Genomic DNA, 17,711 nt, shown 5'->3' on the forward strand with positions numbered 1-17,711 from the left:
TCAGATAGAGAAAGCACACTTTGGCCAGGACTGCCGAAATCAGAGAGGACTTTACGAAGAAATTCTCCAGTTAAATTTACATTCGCTCTACTTGAAGGTTGAAGATTATTTGCTTTCATCACAGAAACAAGGAGCAGAAGCAAAAGGCTACAAAGGTCGGACAAAGAGAATGTACTCATGTTGGCATTCAGCAATACCGATAAAAATTAGTACATAATGTATTATAGACTTCATATCAAATAATACCACATGAGCAACACGGGAAAAAACGTAACCTAAATCAATCCGAATCAGAAGTGCAAAATATAAAAGAAATATGCGCATTATACAACAGTTGAACAGATTTACTAAGAATCTGTAGACACAATTTTGCATTTTGGATATAAAAACACAGGAAAGATAAATCAATTGCACCAATCCATTACAAAAAAAAAAAACCATAACAGTATGTCACACCATGAATAATACAATATATACCAGATATATTCTCGTAATGAATGCACTTTTTTCCTGGAAAATCATACCGAAATTGGGGAGCACGTTTATTATGCGAGGAAGATTTAATGAAAATTTTTTTCGGAATGAGCAAACAATGCGGTAAAAAAAAGGGGAGGGGTAGTCTAACCTTTTGCAATTGACATACGCATACACTGTTTGTAAACAGCTTCTTTGTTACACTTTCCTCATCTACGGTGGTTGATGGCATCATCTTCTGCAAGCTGTCCCCGCGCACTCCATGAAACTGTTTCATGGCTTTCTTTTTTTTAACAATTATGCGTGGAAGATTTTATGAAAATTTTTTTCGGAATGAGCAAACAATGCGGTAAAGAAAAGGGGAGGGGTAGTCTAACCTTTTGCAATTGACATACGCATACACTGTTTGGAAACAGCTTCTTTGTTACACTTTCCTCATCTACGGTGGTTGATGGCACCATCTCCTGCAATCTGTCCCCGCGCACTCCATGAAACCGTTTCATGGCTTTCTTTTTTTAACAATCTTTTGTTTACCCGCAGCAGCGATATCTGCTGTGGTCTCGAGGGGCTCCAGCGCTGCGTTGATGCTAGGACGCAATTTGAGTAATTTGGACACTACGATGCACTTCGCAAACTCTGCGGCAAACTTGCCCTATGACGACGCTGATATTGCAGCAAGCTACCACCGCAGCATCAAAAGAAACCGCCGATAACAAGATTAACGGTAAAATACAGCCACTGCCTGACTCTCTGCTGACATGTTACTGCAAAAAAGGTAGCCTATATCTTGCGTTCCTTGAAGTACACACGGATAACAAGCACGAAGAGTGAATTGCAACGAAAGCGAGGATCCGCGATGCTACCATGTTACACAAATTGTCACCTTTTTTTCTGGACGACAAGAGATATTTGCTGGTTTTCAAGAAACCTGCGATGCGACAGACGGCCCTTCGCAACAGCAAATTTTGTCGCCGTTGCTTTAAAGCCGCAAGCATATGCTTGAGCCTTTGAGTGTCGTATTTGCAAGAAGTGAACGTTGGTTGACGCAGGTGTGGCGCAGGTAGTTTCTCGACCTTTGCTCAATGTGTGCTTGTGAGCCGCGAGGTCTCTCCCCTTTCACTGTCCGCGAACCCTGCTGTGGCACGTGGATAATTAAAAAAGACAAGATGTGCCGAGTGTAGGCAGAAAGAAAATTGAACTGCGGGTGGCAGCAGAAGAAGAGAAAGGTAGCACACCGATTGTGGGAGGTTGTTGTCACAGAACGAGCGCTAAAAATGGGGGCGCCGCCAAATTCTTGCGATAACGGGCGGGAGAAACACCGCGAGGTCAAAGGAAAAAAAAAAGGAAAACAAACATCCAAGGCTCCCCGGGCGCGCGCTCTCCCCTCGGAAGCGTGGCTTCGCCGACGAACCTCCTCACCCCACAACGGCGGCCGAGCAAGCGCTGGAAAGTTCCAGAAGGAAATAGGCGTGGTCAGACCGAGTTGAGTCATCCGACGCGAAGGGCATTCGAACCGTCTCGCCTCTCCCCAGCCTTCGCTGTGTATCGCGCCGACGAAATGACGAGAACTTTCTGGAATGTGCCGCGGAAGGTATTTAATCGAGCGGCCGAGACGAGAGAGCAGGAGAAGACGGAAGTTAGCGCCAGAGTGCGTAGGGATTCCGCCGTGTAGTCGGCGAAGGTTTTGTCCGTAGGGACGAAGCAAGAGATGAAGAGGATTTCCACCTGAGGGGTGAAGGCTCGAGCTACAGGCAAGAGCGTGAGTTTACCGCTATCGAGCGAAGACGCGTGGCAACAGCTGCGTGTGTGAAGCCGACGTGTTTCCGGCGAAGAAGTTGAAGCTTGAAGAGTGGCCAATTGAAGACGCGAGGTTTCCTGGAAGAGAAACTTTAGGGGGCAGCGGAACGACAACAACGCTGGACTTTGAGTGAGTGATTCTCGGAAGAGTATCATTCAGACTTTTGTTCCAAGGACTTTGGACTGAATGGGTTTTCTATCTCTTTAGTCTTTAAGTGTCTTGGTTGTTAAATGCATGCGACTGCATTGTAGTGCGAATTGTTGTCTGTGTCCGTTGTTTCGAGTGTGGCTGATTGTACTGGGTAGTACGTTGTTTGATCGGTGACATATTGTACTCAGCTATTGTGGAGTGAGCATATTTGTGTATTGTTTTTCTGATCTGCCATTATTGAGAATATAATTTTGTTGGTTTATCAACTCTCGGCTCTGACTTGTTCTTTGGGCCACAGCCGGCGTCCGCTGGCGCGCCAAAAAGGACCACTTCTAAATTGTCCACGCTTTCGTGGTGCGGTTCGGGGGGCCGATACCTCGGCCCTTGGCATTAGCCCGGCGATCGCCTCCCCAATTAACGGGACCTGTGTGACAATTAATCTGGCGTCCGCGACACAGGACCTTTTGGTGCACAGTGTGTCCAAAGTAGTGAGAAAGAGCCTCGAGTTGTTGATAGTGCTATCGGAACAATTTTGTGTGTTGTTCAGTGTTCTCGTTAACGAGTGCAGGGGAGTGTTCCGATAGACTGATTTAGGAAGATACTTTTTGCACGCGGCAAAGTTTTATTTGCGAGTTGCGAGACACAATGGATCTCGAAAAGTTAGTCGCTCTTGGTGAGAAGATGGGGCTTTCTGGCGCCGAACTACGGAAGTGGGTAAGCCAGAAGGAGAAAGAGGCGGTGGAGAGAGAAAGGTTGGCAGCTGAGAGGGCCAAGAAAGAAAAAGCAGCTGAGTTGGAGAGAGAGAGGTTGGCAGCTGCGAGAGAGAAAGAAGAAAGAGAGGCAAAGGAGCGACAGCTGAAAGAAGAAAGAGAGCAACAATTGAAGTTGGAGCTGGAGAAAGAAAAGCTGGCCGCTGAGAGGGCGAGAGAAGAAAGAGAGGCAAAGGAGCGACAGCTGAAAGAAGAAAGAGAGCAGCAATTGAAGTTGGAGCTGGAGAGAGAGAAGTTGGCAGCCGAAAGGGCGAGAGAAGAAAGAGAAGCGAGGGAGCGACAGCTGAAAGAAGAAAGAGAAGCGGAGATGGCTGAAAGGGAACGGCAGCGGCAGCACGAAATTGAACTCGAGCGGCTCCGTTTGCAACAGCGAAGTGAAACTCCCGTCCAACCTAGAGTTGAAAGCAGCGAACGGGAAGATCATGGCTTCCGCTTGAACCCAAGCAAGCTGCTCGTCGCGTTTGAGGAAAAGAAGGACGACCTTGACGCGTACCTTCACCGATTTGAGACGATTGCGAAGAGCCAGAATTGGCCGGAACATCAATGGGCAACTGCTTTGAGTACTTGCTTGAGTGGTGAAGCGCTCAGTGTGTACGGTAGGCTGACGCCGACCGATGCAGCCAACTATGCGAGGGTGAAAACTGCTTTGCTGAAGCGATTTAGATTTACTGTTGAAGGATTCCAGGACAGATTTCAGACAGGAAAGCCAGCTGATGGTGAGACGGCTACGCAGTATGCCGCCCGACTTAGCCATTATTTCGACAGATGGATTGAACTTTCAGGGACAGCGCAGGAGTACGATGAGCTTAGAGAGCTCCTAATTAGAGAACAATTTCTTACTAGTTGCCACCCAAGCCTGTCGCTGTACTTGAAAGAGAGGAAGGCTGAGTCACTTGAAGGAATGCTTGAATTGGCTGATCAATTCTTGGAAGCGCAAGGTGAAACTAATTTGGCCAAGGTCAAGAAGGAGTGTCCCGAAGACTCGAAAAATTTGGCACCCGAACCAAAGAAGCGTGCACCGGAGAGTGTTCCGAGATGTTTCCTGTGTAACCGAGTGGGTCATCGCGCGAGCCACTGTCGTATTAACTTTACGAGCCCTACGGTATTAAAATGTTTCAAGTGTGGTCAGACTGGGCACAAAGCAGACGCATGCCGAAACGGGGCGAGTCAAACTCACCAGGTATCCTGTGTGCAAGCGGCACCGAAATCTGATAATAATGCCGTCACTGATGGATTCGTAGAGTTGAAAAATGGGGAGAAAATTCCTATTGTGGGTGCTGTAATGTCAAAACAGCCAACCGGTGTCACGAAGGGAATGCCAGCGCTGCCTGGAAAAGTTGCGGGCAAAAAGGTTACGGTGTTAAGAGATACCGGCAGTTCCACTGTTATTGTGCGGAAAAATTTGGTACGGGAAGGTGAGTTAACAGGCAAAATGAAACCGGTTTGCCTAATTGACCGTACAGTTCGGATGCTTTCCGAAGCAGAAATCGAGGTTGAAACCCCGTACTTCAGCGGGAAGGTTACTGCTTTATGCATGACGACCCCCCTGTACGACCTTGTCATCGGAAACATCGACGGGGCGCGAGGACCGAATGATCCAGAATGTTTAGGAGAAGACACTAAGATAGGGCCCTCGCCAACCCAGCGACCGCGAGATACAAGGGAGGAACCCCCCCTGACGGATCTCACTAGAGCCCAAGGTGAAGCCGCGGTACAAGGGACCGTGAATGAGAAGATGATCGAGTTGAATGAGTTCACGGGCCGAGCAACTGGACTTACGTCGGCACGACCTCAACCGACCGACAGTGTAAAGGAGACGGAGTTGGCCGGCCGGGCAAAATGTAGAAACATGATCAAGCTGGTAAATAAACAGACAGGACCCGTTGAAAGTTATGACCCGTTAACGGTGTCGGAAGCGACAACGATGGCTGAGACGCCGCCTCAGATACCGTCGTTGGAAAAGGCTCGCCGAAAAAGAACAAGGAAAAACAAGAAGAGATCGAGCGAGCACCGCAAGAAAGGGCGCAAGCGCCGCTCAAAGTACACAGGATAAGTGCTGAAGTCGAATCCGAATGTGTTTGGCAGTGTTGAGTGCCATATGTTGTGTTGATGTTGTGTTATCCTGTGTCACAAGTGTCGAAGTGTCTGTGCTGTGATGTGATGTATAGTGTTGTATAATTGTTGTAATGAGAGAACTTTGTACGTTTGTATTGTTTGGAATGTGTGATGAAGTGTTGTAGTCATGTACCTGTGGCTATATTTCATGTGTTGTGGAATGGAATTACAATGTACGATTGTATTGAGTGATCTATTGCGAATGTGAAGTGTCAGGGGCGACGGTTTGTGTTACAGTCTTTCAGAGTGTGTGGTGACTGTTCGTGCTCGTTTGTGTGGTTTTGAATATTATGAGATAATATTCTTAAAGTGGGGGGCAGTGTCACAGAACGAGCGCTAAAAATGGGCGCGCCGCCAAATTCTTGCGATAACGCGCGGGAGAGAGGCCGGGAGGTCAAAAGAAAAAAAAAAAGAAAACAAACATCCAAGGCTTTCCGGGCGCGCGCTCTCCCCTCGGAAGCGTGGCTTCGCCGACGAACCTCCTCACCACACAACGGCGGCCGAGCAAGCGCTGGAAAGTTCCAGAAGGAAATAGGCGTGGTCAGACCGAGTTGAGTCATCCGACGCGGAGGGCATTCGAACCGTCTCATCTCTCCCCAGCCTTCGCTGCGTATCGCGCCGACGAAATGACGAGAACTTTCTGGAATGTGCCGCGGAAGGTATTTAATTGAGCGGCCGAGACGAGAGAGCAGGAGAAGACGGAAGTTAGCGCCAGAGTGCGTAGGGATTCCGCCGTGTAGTCGGCGAAGGTTTTGTCCGTAGGGACGAAGCAGGAGATGAAGAGGATTTCCACCTGAGGGGTGAAGGCTCGAGCTACAGGCAAGAGCGTGAGTTTACCGCTATCGAGCGAAGACGCGTGGCAACAGCTGCGTGTGTGAAGCCGACGTGTTTCCGGCGAAGAAGTTGAAGCTTGAAGAGTGGCCAATTGAAGACGCGAGGTTTCCTGGAAGAGAAACTTCAGGGGGCAGCGGAACGACAACAACGCTGGACTTTGAGTGAGTGATTCTCGGAAGAGTATCATTCAGACTTTTGTTCCAAGGACTTTGGACTGAATAGGTTTTCTATCTCTTTAGTCTTTAAGTGTCTTGGTTGTTAAATGCATGCGACTGCATTGTAGTGCGAATTGTTGTCTGTGTCCGTTGTTTCGAGTGTGGCTGATTGTACTGGGTAGTACGTTGTTTGATTGGTGACATATTGTACTCAGCTATTGTGGAGTGAGCATATTTGTGTATTGTTTTTCTGATCTGCCATTATTGAAAATATAATTTTGTTGGTTTATCAACTCTCGGCTCTGACTTGTTGTTTGGGCCACAGCCGGCGTCCGCTGGCGCGCCAAAAAGGACCACTTCTAAATTGTCCACGCTTTCGTGGTGCGGTTCGGGGGGCCGATACCTCGGCCCTTGGAATTAGCCCGGCGATCGCCTCCCTAATTAACGGGGCCTGTGTGACAGTTGTCATATCATAAAGAACAAGAAAGATCGACGTGCAAGGAAGCGTCGTCTGTCGGTTTATGGGACTGCAGTGAATGAATGTAGAAAAAGTGCATTAATTACGTCGGAGGAAAATACAAATTTTGATGACTGAAGTTGGGGATGCATATATCACGAGAGTGCGTTCATTACGAGAGCAAGTACGATATACATCATGCATATTGCATTTCACTTATTATAATACGCATTTTCCCAAATTACTTCAATAAAGTACCAAAATCAGATAAGCTTAGACAAATATTTGAGGAGCCTGGTAGTTTAAACTCTGTCTACCACAAAGAAATCTGTATTTGGGAATTGCTTCATTGTGTAGCAAACAGTGACATTTTGATTTAGGCTATTTTTGTGCATACAGTTGGCTGGTTTTTATACAGTGAAATACCACCACTAGACAATATCAACATGTGCTGCGCAGTGCATGTGCGCGTGGTCATCATATGGCCTACAGAAGCGGCCATAGACAAGCTGAAAGGACACTCTGTGACAAACTGGGAGGAAGCGGACATGTGCGGTATGCACCCAGCACGGCGATGGATGTAGACATGGATGGCGCTCGAGCGTTTGGTTGAGTCATGTGCTACACCATTAAAAGCTGACTGCACTCTAAACATTTTCCGAGTTCACACCAGCGGCTGCCTCCCATCTTTGGCCAGACAGCGCAAACCACACAGTATTAACATTATACATGGTTAGCTTTCAGCATAGTGTGTTTATTGAATAAATTATGGAGTCTTAAATTTTAAAGTCTATCCCTGTAGTTTTCAAGGTATCCATGGACTCCTTTTTGTAATATCAATTTTTGATAATTTTTTAGTATGTTGTACCCCAAACAAGCAAGCAAAATGTAAGTCCAGAATAGAACGTGGAACAATACCCCTGTCACATGGCAAATCAATCTAATAATATTTACAGTGAATGTCATTTGTTTGTAATGTCATTTCTTTGGTGCCGCACAAACAAAACTAATCTCATTCGATGAAAACAACATTTTCTGTTGAATGAGTTCTCGAAACACATTCGCATTCCATTTTGGACCGAATGCGTAGTCTCGACGCCAGGGACCTTTTAGAAAGATACCTATTGGCTAATGTATCGGTAACCTTCTCAATTTGTAAATATCTTATTTTTAGTTAGATTAACTTATGACTGGTATATGGACATAATAGAATGCGCAGGAGTTTCTAGAAGAAAGCTACTCTCAACCGTAGCGGCTGGATGCCAGCCATGTTTCATTCGTGCTCAGTCGTCGTCCCCGCCTGTATTTGCTGGTGTTGTTCTTCCGATTGCACATGTATTGGTGACCAGCAGCATAGCCAGAAATGTTTTCGAAAGGGGGTTCAATGATACTTTTTGTATGTTTGTGCATGTACATGTATAGGTGTACATACATATACATGCAAGCTAAATTAACATTTTTACCCCCCTCCCCTGGCTACGCCCGTGGTGGTAACTACATGAAATTGCTGCTGTCCACTCATTTTTGTAGCCGAAGCGTCAGTTGTTCTCTCATGCTTCAGCTGACTATAACCACGCCATGAACCACACTCTGAAATATCGTCGACCGTGTTGGTTTTTGATTGGCTCTCAGCTTGTCTGCGTTTGTGTCATGCAGCTGAGGCAAGTTATGTAAAACCACTACATATATATTATTGGAGCAGCTTTTTACTAGTAAAGAATTATTTTGGAGGATACACATGGTTCATGCAAGCTTTAATAGACTTATTTCTCCCAAAGACATAGATCAGGAGGGCTAAGGTCATGGTCATCATTTTAAATTTACAATTCTTTTCGACGTGTCCAGAGTAAGATAAAATGACTACCTAAGTCACCTAATGTCATTCGTTGTAAACGACAGATTTGCCGTGGGGGCAGGGGTAAATACAATCGAGCCCGCTTATAACGAACCTGGGCCTAACGCGGCATCCATTCGCTGTATCCCGAAGTTCGTAGTAAATGAAACACAGCTTTTAAAAAAGTTGCAAGTGAAAACACAAACTTTTTTTGCCCAAACAAGTCAGTGATGCACGTGTTTCGAAGAGCAGAAGCGATAAGGGCAGTCTGTAGTTTATTTCAAACAGCAGCATGCTTGTTCGCCGAGGTCCGTGGCATAGCTGCATGAGGGACTGGCTCCAAGGTTTCGTCGTTCTCGCAAATCGATTCCTCCAAATCGCTCGTGCCACGTACTTCATCCACAATGCCCTAATCCGTGCACGGTTCTGCGGTGTCAACATAATCAGCCTTAATGAAACTATCCCAACAGATGTTCTACCCACTCTCCCATGTCGGAGTCGAGGGCGCGCTGCCACAAATCGCCGCTAAAGTGATCCTGTTCGGAAGCTTCAGGCTCGACATCGAGCCCGACGTCGACGAAGTCGGCTTCGCGAAAACAGTTTCGCGCGCATGTAGCCGTGACCGCCGCCCACGAAATATTCACCATCTACACAACCAAATACCGGGACACCCGAAGTGGCAAGTTGGCTGGCAGGTGGTCAAGAGCTATGAGCAAGCACTCTGCAACGCAGCACCTTACGCACGGATTACGCTCAAGCCAAGCGGTCACACTTTCGACATTTTGTTGAGCAGCAGGAAAAAGCGTGCAAGTCCTCCCGTCTGCAATCCTGATCACTAGAGACCGGATTATAGGCAAATGCCTATTTTGTTCCTTGCGTTCCTATCGTTCCATTTTGATATATGAGCATGAATTAGAAGTTAAAAAGGGCTTTTATGACGTTTTTATCGTGCCTGTAAATGCCTATTTTGGGTGTTTGTGTCTAAATGCCTATAAGTGCCTATCTTCCAAATGAGCGCATATATGAGCATTATTCAATATTAAATTTTGTGCTCTAGCATAGTGTGGAACAGTTATTCAGGTAAAAAAGACACCATTGATATTTCCAAACAATATAACGTGCAGCAAAGACAGCTATAGCTGACATGCTGCGAGCAATTGGAGGAGGAGCATGAGGAGTGAAAAAGACGGTATTTCCGCAGTTCTAAGTGGAGGAACATCTCCGCGTCTGCAGGGGAAAGAAGAGAGACAATCAAAAATGGGGTAAGAAAATAAAAGTGATGTCTATGGCAGAGGACGCGGCCACCGCCTTCTACAGACGACTGTCCAGTGCCCTGAAGGAACTGAAGAACAGCCCTGAAAACCTGGGTGTTGCGGTGTAAAAGGAAGAGCAGGTTTTTCTGGGCAGCCGCAAGTACCTGGTGGACGAATAGAAAACCATGAAGGGCCACTCGTGGAATGCTGTTGTTGGTGGCGAAGGTCGCCAAATCGTTATACTTTATAGAGCAAAGCCCGAGACGGGCGCCGGCATGTTTACAATCAACGGTGTATTTAGCATACATTCACTGTATGGTTGAATATAGTTGTATGGTTGAAATAGTTGAATATGCGTGTTCCGAATGAGATTCCTTGTCATATGTCTTTAAGTGACAAACATGAAAAAATGCAGAACAGGGCTCCAAGGTTTGTTCCAAGCCATTACTCAAAAATGACAGTTGTAACAATATGAAAAATGAACTAGGATGGGAATTACTATCATCGTGTTGAAATAAACTGCGGTTAGAATAAAGCTCCTATGTCGAGCATATGAGAAAACTTTCATTCGAAAATGAATGTATCTCTTTGCATGTCGCATCAGATATAATTTTTGTAATACCGTAATTCGTTTTTGTAAGTTTCATTGCAGAATGAAATGGCTTATAAAGAGAACAAAGTGTGTTGTGTCAATGAAGGCGTGTTTTCTTTGATATTGTTGTCAATCTGCTGCAATGCTTCAGAATAAAAATGCGATGTGCACGTGACTTTTGTTTTGTTTGTAATTTACTTTTTAAGCGTCCCTCTCTAGGTGACATAATAAGTTGTAGTTAGACACTAGAAGTTCTTGTGTGCGCAATGAAAAGCATTCTACCACGGTCATTTCTCAAATTGGTTCAAACGAGCCACCAAAGCATGATGCGAAGAAGCAATGTTGAATCCCTTGCCGTTCGTCTAATGTAGCCATCGCGAGCCTCATTCATTCCTGTTCTCTTCAGTATCAGGGCTGGAGAATCACATGACGAACACGCACAAAGAACAAAATGCGTAAGCAAGGTCACGCGCGCATGATGTGCCCCAGCCTACTCATGGGCGTACGCCATCGATGTGTCGTTTCGGCACTCTCTGTCGTGTATTACCAGTTTATGTGGGATGGATCAGTCAGTGTGTGTACTTTAGTAGAGGCTGGCAAGGATCATGTATATTGACCGCGATACACCACATCGCTCCGCTGAAACTGTGGTCAGAGACTACGCACCAAACACAAGCTAAGCATTGTCAGGGTTGGCAAAGGCACGATGCAGGAACGACGAGAAGACGAACGCAAGCGAAATAGGGTAGTAGTAGTAGTAGTAGTAGTAGTAGTAGTAGTAGTAGTAGTAGTAGTAGTAGTAGTAGTAGTAGTAGTAGTATGTGTGATTTGAGGTAAAAATTCACGATATGATTATAAGGGACGCCGTAGCGGAGGTATCCGCAAGTTTTGACCACCTGGTGTTCTTTAACGTGGACTGACATCGCGCAGTACACGGGCATCTACTTTTTTGCCTTCATCTGGATGTGACCGCCGCGGCCACAATCGAACCCGCGGCGTTTGGGTTAGCAGTAACGATTGGGTTAGCAGTAACCCTATAACGATTGGTTTACCGAGGCGGACTCAAGAATAGAATCTCGAGGCTATTCAAAACAAAAATAAGAATAAAAACAAGTTGAGATTTCGTTTGCGTGTTTTATTATGTTTCTCAGCTTTCATTCGTTACACTGATTTACAAAGCGCAGCGCAAAGACACACGGAAAAGAAAGACAGAGACAAAAAGTGACATCTTTCTTTTCTCTTTGTCTTTGCACTTCCCTTTCAAAATGATACGAAGCAGCTAGCCCAAACCAAAGTACTCCTCCTCCATGCTATACAACAGAACACACAACTTGCACATGCCAAGTAGAGTAATGTCACGTGCAACGCTCTTAATGAGGTACCGTTTGAAATGCAGAATATAATCAGGAGATGAGACATTTCTAGTCTGTTTTTCTAGATGTAGCTAGCATTTAACGAAGTTCTGACGAAGAGCGTATAGTATGCGACGTCAGCCCACCAATGTCAACGTAAAGAAGCGACCTAAAAACAGGACCTGATGATGTTTGATGTTTTGTGGCGTAAGGGCCATTTCACGGCCAAAGAGCGCCAGTTCATTTTACTAAAATATGGACAATGATTGTGATAAGCGGCTGTATAAGGGCCATAAAATTCCTCGCGGTAAGGCGGGTAAAAACATACAAGTAATAAAATCATGACCATGCCGTGAAAGGTGTGTGTAGTGCCAATAGATGACAAAAGTTTGTGATAATAAAAACGATGGTGGACATGTATGGCATTAGCACAAGTGCCTCACTCGTTCATACCCTTGCTCCAAGGGCTGTGAGAAAAGTGCTTTGTTGTGTAGCCACAGCAGTGAAAACCTCTCTGGAGAGGTCGTGTTACAGAATGCCCGGGTATACGATGTGAAAACTATGAATTTCTTTTAAAAACGCTAACAATGATTTATGACTAAAAAGCGGTAACATTGCAGGGTGTAAAGGTATATGTTGTTGGTAGGGTAATGGAAAATGTATTTTTCTTAGCGTTTCTAGTTGTTTGCACTGGATTAACATGTGAAGAACTGTTAATCCCTCACCACATCTGTCACACAATGGTGGATCGCCACCGGACAAAAGATATGAGTGTGTCATGTATGTGTGTCCTATCCCGAGCCTTGTTAGTGTTACCTCTGTTATACTAGATTTTGATACTGGTGGCCAATGGCCAAGGTGTGGCTCGATAACGTGTAGCTTGTTTTGTGTCTGTTTATCCTACTTGCTCTGCCAGTAGTCCCCGAGCTTTCGTTTGAGACACGGCTTGAGATCAAGGGGTGGGATCGATATGGGTGTAGTGGCACTGATTTCGTGGACGGATGTAGCAAGCTGATCCGCCATCACGTTGCCTTGGATCTCACGGTGCCCTGGCACCCAGCACACAACAACATATTGTTTGAGTGTGTAGAGTGTGCATAAAATTGAGTAAAGTGAGACGAGGACAGGGTTTTTTTGTTTTTTAAGATTGTGCAGACTGATTGTGCAGACTGCAGACCACACTGAGAGAGTCCGTATAGATTACTGCTTTTTGAATTTATGATTGCTTGATGTGTTTAGCCGCCACAAGTATCGCGTAAGCTTCCGCTGTGAAGATACTTGTGCCTGGATGTAGAGGGCCAGCATCCGAAAAGAATGGTCCGACAGCAGCGTAGGACACAAAGGAGTTAGACTTGAAGGCATCTGTAAAGAACGCAGGACGTGTGTATTTGTGTTGAAGTTCCAGGAAGTAGTTTCGGATATGGGCAATAGGTGCATGTTTTGTAACTTCTAGGAAAGACACATCGCAGTCTATTTTCTGCCACTGCCACGGTGGCGGGTATACTACAGGAGCCATTAAACTGTGTTCAAGTGTTACTCCAGTTTCCTCAGCTAGACCCTTCAGGCGAACTGAGAAGGGCTGCCTCATCGAAGGCCTGTTTTGAAACAGAATAGAGCTCGACAAATCATTAATAGTGGAGTATTAGGGGTGCTTCTTGTCTGCTTTCACCTTAAGAAAATATACAAAGGATATGTAGGTTCTTTGTAGATGAAGCGACCATTCATTTGACTCGACGTAAAGACTTTCTACAGGGCTGGTGCGAAAAGCACCCATAGAAAGGCGAATGCCCAAATGGTGCACGAGATCCAGCATCTTCAAAGCACTTTGAGTCGCAGACTGATAAACAACGACCCCATAATCTAAGCGAGTGCGAATGAGGCTTCTATACAGGTTCATGAGACATTGCCTGTCACTACCCCACGTAGTATGTGACAACACTTTTATAACATTCATGGCTTTTAAACATTTTGTTTTTAAATACTTGATGTGTGATACGAAGGTCAACTTGTTGTCCAAGATTAAGCCTAAGAATTTATGCTCCGCATTGACAGACAGACGTTGCCCGTTCAGTCGAATGTCAGGTTCTGAGTGCACGCCTCTCTTTCGGGAGAACAAGACACACGTGCTTTTTTCTGGGTTCAGCTGGAATCCGTTTTCCTCTGCCCATTTGGAGACCTTGTTTAAACCTAACTGAACCTGCCGCTCACACATTGCCAGGTTGCATGACTTAAAGCCAAGCTGGACGTCATCGACATATGTGGAATAGAACATGTTGAGGGGGATGGACAGGTGCAAGGAATTCATTTTGATAATAAAAAGGGTACAACTAAGTACAGCACCTTGCAGTACTCCCGTTTCTTGCACAAATGTTTGGGAGAGAATACTGCCCACACGGACACGGAATTTCCTATTGTACAAGTAACTCTTGATTATGGAAAGCGTTCTACCGCGCACACCCAGGTGAGACAAGTCTCTTAATATGCCAAAGCACCATTTTGTGTCGTAAGCCTTCTCGATATCGAGAAACACTGAGAGGAAGTATTGTTTTTAGACGAAGGCATCTTGAATCTGTGCCTCGATACGCACCAGATGGTCGGTGGTGGATCTACCCTCTCGAAACCCACACTGGAACTGGTCAAGCAGATTGTGTGTTTCAAGGAAATGTAAAAGTCGGCGGTTTATCATTTTTTCAAAAAGTTTACGAAGGCAGCTGGTTAGTGCAATGGGCCTATAACTTAAAACTGAGGAAGGGTCCTTGCCCTGTTTTAAAATAGGGATAACAATAGCCTCTTTCCAGGAAGCAGGGATGGTGCCAGAAAGCCAGATAGCATTGTATAGAAAGAGTAAAGTTTTTCGCGTTTTGAGCGGCAGGTTTTTCAACATTTCATACGTGACACGGTCGTAGCCTGGGCAAAATTACTGCAAGAGTTTAGTGATGTTTGTAGCTCAGCTAAGTTGAAAGGTTGGTTGTATGCCTTGTGACTTATGCACTTGTATTCTAGTTTCTGCTTTTCTATCCTTGCTTTATATCTTTGGAAGGCTTCAGTATAGTGTGACGAGCTAGACACTTGCTCGTAGTGTGCACCGTGGAAGTTCGCCTGATCTTCCAGGCTGTCACCCTGTGTGTTTACGAGTGGGAGTGAGTGTACTTGTCTTCCTGTTACCCTACGAACCATGTTCCAGACTTTAGCCTCTTGTGTATATGAATTTATCCCTGATAAAAACTTGTGCCAGCTTTCTCTTCTGGCCTGCCGATGCGTTCTCCTGCCTCGAGATTTTACTTCCTTAAAGCTCTCAAGGTTTTCTGCTGTCGGCGAGTTCCGCAGCAACCTCCATGCCCTGTTCTGCTTCTTTCGTGCATTCTGACACTCAGTGTTCCACCACGGGACGCGTCGTTTGCCGGACTTTCCAGATGTTTGCGGTATACACTTGGCTGCTGCGTCAGTTAGAAAAGCTGTGAAGTACTGCACAGCTTCATTTATGTTTAACCTACATATGTCTGTCCAACTTAAACTTGTAGTGTTATGAAACTGTTCCCAGTCTGCTTTGTTTATCAGCCATTTGGGAACATGTAGAGGACATTCATATGTTGTTTGTGAACTTAACACTACAGGAAAATGGTCACTTCCATATGGATTATTTATGATTTTCCATTTCAATAGCGGTAGGAGTGAAGGTGATACAATGTTGAGGTCTATAGACGAGTAAGTTTTGTTGGCAACGTTATTGTATGTGGGCTCTTTCCTATTCAACAAACAGGCACCGGAAGAGAAGAGAAATTGTTCAATGAGACGACCTCGTGCATCACAACGAGAATCGCCCCACAGTCCACTATGTGCATTTAGGTCCCCAAGAAGCAAATAAGGTTCAGGCAGTTCGTCCATTAAAGACTGGAATTCACGTCTTTCAAGACAGTGGTGGGGAAGTACGTACAAAGAGCAGATGCTGATGAGTTTGTTTAAAAGTACCGCTCGAACAGCCACCACCTCAAGGGATGTCTGGAGTGGTAAATGTGTACACGCTACTCCTTGATTAATGATAATGACTACGCCACCGGATGACGCCACAGCATCATCTCGGTCCTTTCTGTATATGACGTAAGCACGTAAAAAATTTGTATTGGAGGATTTTAGGTGTGTTTCCTGTACACACAGCACTTGAGGTGGGTGTTTGTAAAAAGCTCTTGGACGTCGTCGAGGTTTTTATGCAGTCCTTTGACGTTCCAATGTATAATTTGTGTTTCCATACTGGAAACACAAGCTGAAAGGTCGAGCTCAAGTAACAGGGCTATCATCAGGCCCTGTTATGAGCTTTTTAGTTCTCTTGGCGCGCTCCAAAGAGCCGCGCCGCTTTTTTGGCACCAGGGGTGCCGCCGTATCCATTGCCTCCTCGAAGGCACTGGATGCCCGCTCATGCGAGCTGGTTTTTCGAAGCTTGGACTTCGCATGAGGTGAGGCCTTGAGACCGGAGGACCCTGGAGTCTCTGGTCTCTGTTCAATAGTAGGCGGAGTAGACTCAACTACTGCCGCCTTGGGGGCAGGCGCCACAGCCAATGGCTCGCTCTGCGCAGGCCGAAGGAGTGGTGAGGGCTGGTGCGACGCTTCCCCCTGGCGTGCCGCATCAGCATATGTGGGGCCATAAAATGGCGAGACTCTCCTTCTTGCTTTTTTAAATGCAATGTTTTCTTTTATCTTCAAAGTGATGATCTCTTTTCCTTTTTTCCAGAAAGAACTGGAATGTGAGTACGCGGCATGATTACCGCCACAGTTCACACAGTGTGCAGGTGCTTCGCAGTTGTCGGACGCATGGCCCACGACTCCACACAGAGCACAAGTTTTTCGGCCACGACAGCTTTGCGAGCCGTGGCCATATCTCTGACATTGGAAGCAACGACGGGGGTTGGGAATATATGGCCTCACGGATGTCTTTGTATACCCAGTTTGAATGGTTTCCGGCAAACCGCTCGAAGCAAAGGTCAGTACTAAGTGTTTGGTTGGTATTTCCTTTAGATCCCTTCTTATCTTAATACGCTGTACGTTTGTCACGTTCTGGCTCTTCCATCTTTCCAGAAGTTCAGCTTCGGTCAGGTCATGCAAATCTGCGTCCGATACTACCCCGCGAGCAGAGTTCATGGACCTGTGCGGCGCAATACTGATGGGTGTGTCTCTAAACGTAGTGAGGGTGTTCAGTTTTTCGAATTGGTCTTTGTCACCTATCTCAAGCAGTAGATCTCCGCTGGCCATTTTGGTAACCTTGTACCCGGCACCGAGAGTTTCGGTTAAGCACCTAGCCACTACAAAGGGGCATACAGTTCTGGCTTGCTTGTTAGTTTTCTCGCAGTGTATAACGTGGAAATGAGGAAAGATTTGTCTTGGCCGGATGAAAAAATTGATACCTTCGGTGCGTACCCGTTTGAGGAGGCACGATCAATAAGTAAAGGGAATGCTTTATGCATGCTAATTGTATGTTGTTCAGCAGCGTTGGCGGCCACCCACCACGGAGCCCAACAAGGGGACGCTGCAAGTTTGCAGGTGCTGAAAGCTTGCAGATGTCAGCCGTACAACACTGCCATAACCCAATGCGCCTAGACCAAGGTAAGCTATTTGCACAGGGTTAACCCTTGCCGCCGAGAAAATTGGAAGTAAGCAGAAGAGAGAAGTAGACAGGAAAGCTAAAAAAGTAAGAAAGACAAAGATGTAGGGAGAGAGAGAGATAGGAAAAGGCGACTGCCGATTTCCCCTGGGTGGGTCAGCCCAGGGGTGCCGTCTACATGAAGCCGGGGCCAAAGGGGTGTGTTGCCTCCGCCGGGGGGCCTTAAAGGTCCAATCACCCGCCGTCGGCTCAACCCCCAGGATCCCCTTTTCTCCGGACACGGCAAAGCCACGCACGGCTAGGCGTGGGAGGGAGCCGAAACCCCCCCGTTAGC

At 46.1% G+C, this 17,711-nt stretch overlaps 1 protein-coding gene across 2 annotated transcripts in view; it reads right to left on the reverse strand.

Moving 5' to 3' along the window:
• Window positions 1-17,711, reverse strand: part of Ogdh (oxoglutarate dehydrogenase Nc73EF) — a 179,391-nt gene that overhangs the window by 131,268 nt on the left and 30,412 nt on the right. The window lies entirely within an intron of this gene.

Source organism: Rhipicephalus microplus, chromosome X (assembly GCF_043290135.1).
Source record: "Rhipicephalus microplus isolate Deutch F79 chromosome X, USDA_Rmic, whole genome shotgun sequence".
In the NCBI taxonomy this organism is placed as follows: Eukaryota; Metazoa; Arthropoda; class Arachnida; order Ixodida; family Ixodidae; genus Rhipicephalus; species Rhipicephalus microplus.